This window comes from Amblyraja radiata, chromosome 38 (assembly GCF_010909765.2).
Source record: "Amblyraja radiata isolate CabotCenter1 chromosome 38, sAmbRad1.1.pri, whole genome shotgun sequence".
Lineage (NCBI taxonomy): Eukaryota > Metazoa > Chordata > Chondrichthyes > Rajiformes > Rajidae > Amblyraja > Amblyraja radiata.
Window position 1 is genome coordinate 2,099,552 of NC_045993.1, and position 9,567 is coordinate 2,109,118.

Here is a 9,567-nt window from a genome sequence, read left to right on the forward strand (position 1 = left end):
ATTGCTTCAGTGGGTAAGTTCATGACACGATCATAGTGACCTGTATGCCATTTTATTGCCCGTACCTTTGCTCTCTGTAAATTTTTTGATAGTGCAAAGGTCCGAATTGTGTAGCCGGAAATGCTGCTACCATTTCCCCAATTACTCTTGCTACTTGTCGAATAGTTGGTCGCTCGTTGACCATTAATTTGTTGCATGATTGTGCTAATTCAACCATTTTTGCCTTTGGCAAGGTAACAGTCATATGGACTGAGTTAATTGTGAAGCCCAGGTAGTCCATGATAGTGGATGGCTTCAACTTAGATTTATCTGGATGTAGGACGAACCCCAGAGTTTCGAGGAGCTGTTTTGTAGCTGATACTGCTGCCACAGCCAATTCCATCGTTTTCCCTACTATGAGAATATCCTCCAGATATGCCATGACAATATGTTTTTGTTTTCTTAGTATTGCCATGGCTGGGTTCAATATTTTGCTGAATAATCTTGGGCTGAAGTTCGCCCATAGGGCAATGCTTTGTACCATCCAGATAAATTTTAGGTATCTGCGATGATCCTTGTATATGGGTACTAGATAGTAAGCATCTTTAAGATAAATGCTTGCCATGAAGTGTCCTTTGGAATTCAGTTGTTTGGCAGTAACATATGTCTCCATTTTGAAATGTATATACTTAACAAATTTGTTTAGTGATGTTAAGTCAATGATGATGCGACAGACACCATCTTTTTTGGTTTTAGTGAATATATTCGATACAATTTCCAAAGGTTCATGTTTGGTCTTTTTGATGACCCCCTTTGTGATAAGTCTCACCAGTTCAGCTTGTCCCTCACGTTCTCTTTGACGGAGGGAGAAATACCCTTTGGGGCCATTGTTGAACTGGCGGCGTTTTTTCTGACATGAATTGTATTTTATATCCTGTAATGTTGTTGAGTATATACTTGTCACTCGTGACCATACCCCATGCTTCTTTAAACAAGTGTAATCTCCCCCCTGTTAATAAAGCACCCTTATTCTCTATATGCTGGTAGGGACCAGACCCACCTACCTCCATGGTTATTGGCGATTCTGTTTCTTCATTTTCCTGAAGGTTTTGTTCTGACGTGCTGGCGATGTTGGGGGGAGGCGCATTTTCCAGAGGGTCCACTGCGGGCCCTGATCTGAAAGATCTTTGGGGATAATGTGCGGACCCCAAGCGTTCACCAGTCCCATATTGCGGACGTCGACTGGTGGATGCCGTGGGGCGCTGCCACTTGGGTATCGGAGGTCTTGGTTTGCTCGTCCCAGGGCCTGCCCTCATTAGGCCGAAGGTTTTTGATGCTTCCTGCATCTCCTTCAGTTTTTATTGAAATCTTTCCCAAATAGCAGCGCGTCCGTCTCCGCAGCTGGGGCTTTACACAAGCCAGCAAATTTGGGATTGAGGGCAGGTCTTATGTTTCCCTCCGGAGATTGTTGATCTCAAATTGTGTGGTACACATTAATGCCAGCACATCCTGCTGGCAGGTATCCATCTCCGTGGTCTCCACGGAACGAGCAAAGGCTGTGATGGCTGACGTCAGGAGCCTTAGGATCCACTGTAGCTTGAGTTCTTGGGTCTGGATGTGTGACCCACATGCCCCCAGATTTGGCTGTTGACACTTTTTACTTTGAGGGCCTCACCGTTTTCTGGTGCTGTGTTGTTTCAGCACCTCAGCGAGCACCTTTTCCAGTAATGGTTGATGCTGGCCGCCATTCTTGGTTCCAGCGGTGCTCCAGCCCGTGGGGTTGCTACAAGTGGTCCATCACACCCAACAGCTCTTCATGTTCCTGCACCCCTGGCATACTCCCAAATTCGTCCGCCTGCCCCTGTTCCAGACCAGCCCAGCCCTGGTCACCAATGCTAGCCTCCAGTAATGAGGGAGCAGAGGGCAGTGCATGAGGCACTGTGGAGGGGGTGCCTGACCTCCCTCCGCGAGAGCGCTCTTTCTGCGCATCTCGCTGGAGCTGCTCCAATTGCTGTTGGATGCAGCTCAGGCGGCTGTCTCTCCTCCATTTAGGTGGAGACATGTCCCCGTCCGACGAATCGGACGCCACCGGCCGGATGCCTGTTCGGATGGCTAGACATCCAGCCCGCAGTTCAGGCACTAGTGGGACTGGGCTCGGCGCGGTGATGGGGATAGCGGGGCGACCGGTAATTGTTCCTACCGCCTGTTGCTGCCCCCCCTGCAATGGAACGCTCCTCCGCTGGAGTCGAGCGGGGGACAGGTTCTTCTGGAGTTTTTGCCTTGTAGATGCGAGAGCGCCCCTCAAGCAGCGCGTCTCGCAGGCACCTGCTCCGTGAGCCGCTCCAGCGGCTCAGGCGGCTCTCTCTCCCCCCGTGCGGGTGGAGAGACGTCCCGTCCGACATCGGGAACACCTGCCGGATGCCTCTCGAGTGGCTATGCGTCCAGCCCGCTGCTTCAGGTACTAGCGGGCTGGCCTCGGCACGGTGTCGGGGAATTACGGAACACCTGGTAACGCTCCTACCGCCTGTTGCTGCCCCCCTCCCCAACGGGAAAACGGGGGACAGTTTTATCCAGAGCCTTTTTCTCTGCCTGTAAAAAACACAAGCAGAAAAAGGCTCACCTGTAAAAGAAAACCCGACCTCAGGGTACTCACCTGACGGTCCGGTTCATTCTGTAGCGGGACAGCCTAACTCCCGTTGCAAGCCGCTGTTGCACTGCTGGCGTAATGCCGCGCCTGCGCACTGAGCGGGTTCTTCACGTAGTCACTCACGTGACTCCGAAGTAAAATCAAGGATGCAATGCTGAGGCTTTAACATTTGGAATGTTATGAGCAATTCTGGGCCCTGAGGAAGGATGTGCTGACGCTGCAGAGGGTCTGGAGGGGGTTTACGGGAATGATCCTGTTGATGATTGGGTTAGTGTATGAGAAGCATTTGATTGCTCTGGGACTGTGCTCGCTGGACTTTGGAAGGCTGAAGGGGAATCTTCTGAATGAAACCTTCCGAATGAAATGCCTCGAGTGGATGTGGAGAGTGTGGAAGAAAGAACTGCAGACGCTGGTTTAAATCAAAGATAGACATAAAATGCTGGAGTAACTCAGCGGGACAGGCAGCATCTCTGGAGAGAAGGAATGGGTGACGTTTCGGGGCAGTCCCGGAATAAAAGGATTTTTCTTTAGAATATAGATGAGGAGAAATTTCTTTAGCCAGAGAGTGGTGATTCTGTGGAATTCATTGCCATAGACAACGGTGGAGGCCATCATTTAGTATTTTTAAAGTGAAGAGTTAGGTTTTTGATTTATAAGGGTGTCAAGGGTTATGGAGAGAAGGCAGGAGAATGGGTTGAGGGGGAAAAATAGATCACCATGGAATAAATAATAGGCGAGGCAAATTTCCAACAAGAGAGATCAAATTGTTCTGATGATATTCATCAATAATCTCAATCCTATTAGGAATAACACTATGTTCCCATTGGCGCCTCCCTGTCTGTGAAAACATTTCCTTAGTTTTGAGTTGCCCAAATTTGACCTATCAACAGGCAAGGAGGGATTCAGCACATGTGCATCTCACACTCAAGTTCTTACGGTAGCCGTTTTCACACAGCATTCCACTGAGCCCCTTCCACTTCATGAGTACAAGCTTCACCTTATTCATGCGATGTGTTGGCTGATGACTGTCCATTGTCTGTATGTGACTTACCTGTAAACTCCAATCATTCTAACTGTCAATCTTTGAAGGGCCTGAATTCACTGACTCTACGAACTTCACCTCATTAAGAATTGAACTTTCTGTCAATAGCAATACCAGGCAACATGCATCAGTTAGAGCTCACCTGTCAAACTCTATCTGTACACCTGCTGGAGCCGCATTTGTTTATCTCTAGGAACTCTATCCATCTGTGGAAGGCCTACCTTTCTGTCCATAGTTGCTGTTATTGACCATATGTGGAACTTTCCCTGTTCTTCAACAGGAGTTCAAGTTCTCTCACTACACAGCATGTCAACCTTAATTAAAGTATTTGTCTGTCTCCAGGGAATCAACTTTCAACTCTAAATTACCTCCCTATCCACTCATTGGTATGCTCACAGACAATATTCAAAACTGGGGCAATGTAGTCAACAGCAGAAGCTTCTCCTTCCTCCTTCCGCAAACACTGAAATCCTAAACATTCTGCAGTCACTTCTGTGCAAACCCAAATCCATTAATTTCTTTATACAAACCGTTAGTGCTTCTTTTGAGAAGTCCACAATCTGTAGGACTCAGAATAGCAAGGGATATTGTTTGAGATTTCTCATCCACAATCTCATTTACCACTACCATCATTCAAAACCCACTCACTGTCCTTGCCCTTTTGCATCTCATCTCTAACGCTTGTCTCTTTGCCCACACTCTCTCTCACCATATCTTGTTTAATTGAACTTAGTTCAGAGATACAGCATGGAATAGGCCCTTCGGCCCACCGAATCAACGGCAACCATCGATCACATGTTCATACCAGTTATCTACCACACTATGCTATCCCACTTTCTCAACCACACCCTACACATCAAGGGCAATTCACAGAGGTCAATTAACCTACAAATCCACCCGTCTTTGGGATGTGGGAGGAAACCGGAGCACCCAGAAGAAATCCATGCAGTTACAGGGAGAATGTACAAATTTGACACAGATTGAACCCAGATCTCTAACACTGTGAGGCAGTAGTTCTATCAGCTGCGCCAATGTGCAACCACTTACATCCCAGCACTGAATTCTGTCCCCTTTGTTATTCACCCAACATCTCCCTTGCCTCCTGAACCACTGCACCCAATCTTGTGTTGCTGCACCAGAGATGCAGCACAATGTAAATGGTGGGTTAGATATCATGGCAAATGTAATTACCAATGTGCCTTAAAAAAGATTTTTGTTGTTCTTTCAAGAAAAGGTTGTAGATAAATTCTTCAGAAGAATAAAAGTTTGTGACATTATTTAAGTAGGAGATAGTCCACACCCTCTCTCAATGGCATAAAGCTCTTACACTCCAGCACACTGCAGTAGTCGGTGGAATCCTGTGAAGAAGTCTATCAGCACTGAGGAATTATTGTATGGATAACTCAGAGGCTCTGAACTGGGAAGGTGGCTTGTATTTATAGACAATAGACAACAAACAATAGGTGTAGGAGTTGGCCATTCGGCCCTTCGAGCCAGCACCGCTATTCAATGTGATCATGGCTGATCATCCACAATCAGTACCCCATTCCTGCCTTCTCCCCATATCCTTTGACTCTTATATCTTTAAGAGCTCTACCTAACTCTCTCTTGAAATCATCCAGTGAACCAGCCTCTGAGGCAGAGAATTCCATAGACTCACAACTCTCTGTGTGAAAAAGCATTTCCTCATCTCACATATGAATAGTTAGAACTTGTTTGTGGTGTTTACTAACTGTGTTTCTGAGATACTTCATGAAAGCCTTGGCTGCCTTAGCAAGTCAATTATAGTGGACATTTCAGAAATTAAGGAGAGGCAGTATTCTGATGATCTGTGGAGCTTTTCTTGCTTCTTTATTGGAGGTCACCCTTGGCTGCCTTTTCAGCAGGTCTGAGAATGGAGTGGAAAGCAACTGGACCAAATGGAGCCCTTTGCTGCATCTTCAGGACTTGTGCAGATCAGCTGGCAAAGGTATTCTGACATCTTTAACCTCTCACTCCTCACCTGCTTCAAGAAAACCACTATCAACCCGATGCCAAAGAAAAGTATGGTAGCATGCCTTAATGACTACATGACATCCACCATCAAGAAGTGCATTGGGAGACTGGTGATGGATACGTGACATTGAATCCTTTATTTGTCATTCAGACCTTTCGGTCTGAACGAAATGTCGTTGCCTGCAGCCATACATGTAATAATAAACAGCACACAATAAACACAAATTAACATCCACCACAGTGAGTTCACCAAGCACCTCCTCATTGTGATGGAGGCAAAAGTCTTAGGGTTGCTGTCTCTTCCCTCCTCTTCTCCCTCTGCACTGAGGCGATACCCCACCGGGCGATGGTAAGTCAGTCCCGCGGTTCAAGCTCCGCAGCCCGGCGGTGGTCGAAGCTGCCGCCCTCCAGTCCAGCGGACGCAGCTGTTGCCACGGGAGCTCCGGAAAACAGGCATCAACCTGTGACCTGCGAGCTCCCGACGATGTCATCCACTGGCACGCGGCCGAGCCCCGGATTCAGGTCGCCGCCACCAGAACATCGCCTCAGCCACCGGAGCACCGCCTCAGCCCCGCGCCGGGCCCAGACGGGACATATTTATCCCTCATATTAACTCCTGCATTCCAGCCAGCCTTGATCCACTACAGTTTGCTTACTGTCGCAACAGCTCTACAGCAGACACCTTCCTGGCCCTAAACTCATCTCTGGAACACTTAAATACCTATTTATCGACTGTTGCTCTGCTTTCCACACTCTGATGTATTGGATGCGGAGACCAGTGGGGTGAACAGAACGGATCAGGGGAAATCTTCTTTGTTCCGTCTGGGGGGAGGGAGCAGGAACGAGATTAGAACAATGGGACACAGAGGATATGTGGGTGAGAGATCCATTTATGACAGCAGGAGAGGAAATCCACGTTTACTAAAGAAATGAATGTTGTAGTTGCCTTAGAATGAAAAGCCACATCTTGTGATCAGATGTGGCAGAGACAGAAAAATGGAGAGTAGGGTATAGCATTTTTGCAAGGGGCAAGGTAAGAACAGATGTAGCCACCCTACTGTTGTAGGCCCCCCTCGGTCATGACTGACCATGGGTGATGCATCCTAGTTGTTTGCTGCTTGCTCCAAACCTCGGCTAGAGCAGAGTCGCTTGTGGCCGAAGAGACCAATACGGGAGTGACAGTCTCTGTGGCAAAGGTCACATTTGCGTGTGATCTCTGGTTTGCTGAAGTTGCTGCGTTCCTTTCTGCGTGCCCGCTTGTCTGCCGTTGCGTTCAACAGTTTCTCTTCCTCCGTTTTGAGATGTTGGTTCCGGGTACCTCTCCACCTCGTGCTCGTGGGTCAGCTGCAATACTCTCCCAGGACTCCACATCTATGTCAAGCGCCTTCATATCTCTCTTGCAGACATCCTTGTAATGTAGCTGGGGTGGCCTATGGTTCTCCTCACAGATGATAGCTCCCCAAAGAGGATGTCTTTTAGAATACGGCCATCCTCCATGCGGTGGACATGGCCCAGCCACCGCAGTCTGCGCTGCCTGAGTAGAGTGTACATACTGGAAAGGCTAGCACGAGGCAGGATCTCGGCGTTGGACTTGCCAGGATATGCCCAGGATACGGCGGATGCTTCTCAGGTGGAAGGTGTTGAATCTTCTCTCCTGCCTGACATATGTGGTCCATGTCTCACTGCCGTGCAGCAGTGTGCTATTGACACAGGCGTTGTAGACTGCTATCTTTGTCTTTACTATCAGCTTTGGGTTGGTCCACACTCGAGTTGTTAGGCGAGTGAGAGTTGCCTTCCCGATTCTCTTATCAATCTCTGTGTCCAAGGAGAGGTTGCCGGTGATGGTGGAGCCGAGGTACATGAACTGATGGACAGCATCAAGATTGTAGTCGTCGATGGTGATGACAGGCGGCGCCTCTGTATCCTGCCCCAAGACGTTCGTCTTCTTCAGGCTGATAGTCGGCCCAAAGTCCTTGCATGCCCAAAAAAAGCGGTCCATCAGTGACTGAAGTTCCCGCTGGGTGAGAACTGCAGTCGTCGGCAAACATGTCTCTGATGAGAACTTCACATGTGTGGTATGTAGCAATCTGGTCTCTATATCGCAGGGAGCATATGACTTTGTCGAAAAAGAGCTGTATTAAATGGCATTGCGTAGGTTCCAATAGGTACAGGTTGTTCTGTACTATGTCCAATCCTGTCTGTATATCACAGGGAGCTTAGGACTTTGTGGACAGTGATGTGGCGCTATTAAAAGGCATTGCCAAGGTTTCAATAGGTACAGGTTGTTCTGTACTACATCTTGAGTGCCTCATTACCCTTTGGCGGAGGGAGATTCTTCTCAGGTGCAGGCTGAGGGAAGGAGAGCTTTGGAGAAGGCCATCTGAAAGGAGGAAGGGGGAGGGACAGAGTGAAAAGTGTGGGAGGGAAAGGAGGGAAGAAGGGCAGAGAGGGAACAAAGGAGATTGTGTGAGGTGAAAGCTCAGTTGAGCATGATGGGGACTGGGATAGAGAATTGAATTGAATTGTTTGGAAGGGAGAGAGGAACATACAATTAAGATCATTTACCAAGGAGCTAATGTAGTGATGAGGAGAATCTTCAAGTTGCAGTGATCTGGGATGTGTTTCTAGAATGGGCAAGGAAGAAGGGTCAAAGGGAACTTTCAAATGATGAAAGTAAAGTATTTACAGAGAGCTGGGAACAAAGCTGAGGAGAGGGATGATAACAAGAACTACCTCCTGCAATCAATCTGTAAAATTCCCAAAAGGCTTTTCATTGAGCTAAAATGCACCGAATTATCAAAGCAAAATCTTTTGTTTTTAAGGAGATTATTAATAAAGATGCAGTAGGAGAGTTCCATAGCTCGAGGTGTGGGTCGCTGATTTGACAGTACATTCACAAGGACCAGAACTAGTTCAATGAATAGAATTGTGTAGGTTAATTGTTCTGACTGATTGTTTGATTCTTACACTGTTTCACATGGCAGGATGAAGAGGAACCAACATAGCTTGTGGCAGCAAAGCCACAAATAGCAGCTCAAAACGATCTTCACCCTCAGCAGCTGCCATGGACATAACGTAGCCACTGGCTGCACTTGAAACAAGCTGGCAACAAAAAGGATCCTACGAATCCCAACAGCCATGACAAGCAGTGACGGAGAAGATCCATCTTCCTTCTGGGATATTCAACTAGGGTAGCCCAGTCACATCATGTAGCTGACTGAACCATCCTGTGACATTCAGCTGTGACTTACCATAATTTAGAAGGATGAGAGGATATCTTATAGAAACATAGAAAATTATTAAGGGATTGGACACGCTGGATGTAGGAAACATGTTCCTGATGTTGGGCGAGACCAGAACCAGGGCCCACAATTTAAGATTAAGGGGTAGGCCATTTAGAATTGAGATGAGGAAAAACTGTTTCACCCAGAGAGTTGTGAATTTGTGTAATTCACTGCCTCCAAAGGCAGTAGAGGCCGATTCACTGGATGCATTCAAAAGAGATAGAGCTATTAGGGCTAGCGGAATCAAGGGACAAGGGACTTTGGTTTCTGAGGGAGCATTCTCTTTCGTTATCCTTTTTACAATAACGTACTCAAAAAATATCTTTGAATATGTGTATATATTGTGTGTGTGTGTGTGAGTATATATATATATATATATATATATACATATATATATATACAGCACTGAGTAATTGGTATAACACTGGTGTGTGTGGCAAGTACCAAGGCTTAAGGCAGATTTTAGGTGTTACAGCAGCACGGAGATCAGAACAGGACACCATTCTGCGATGTTTCATTGCAGTGTCCTAGATCTTGTCCTTTCAGTTCTGTCCTAGATGCCACATGCAATCCAAGACATTTCTACCCAATCATCCAAAGGCATGGTTGAAAATCCCAGC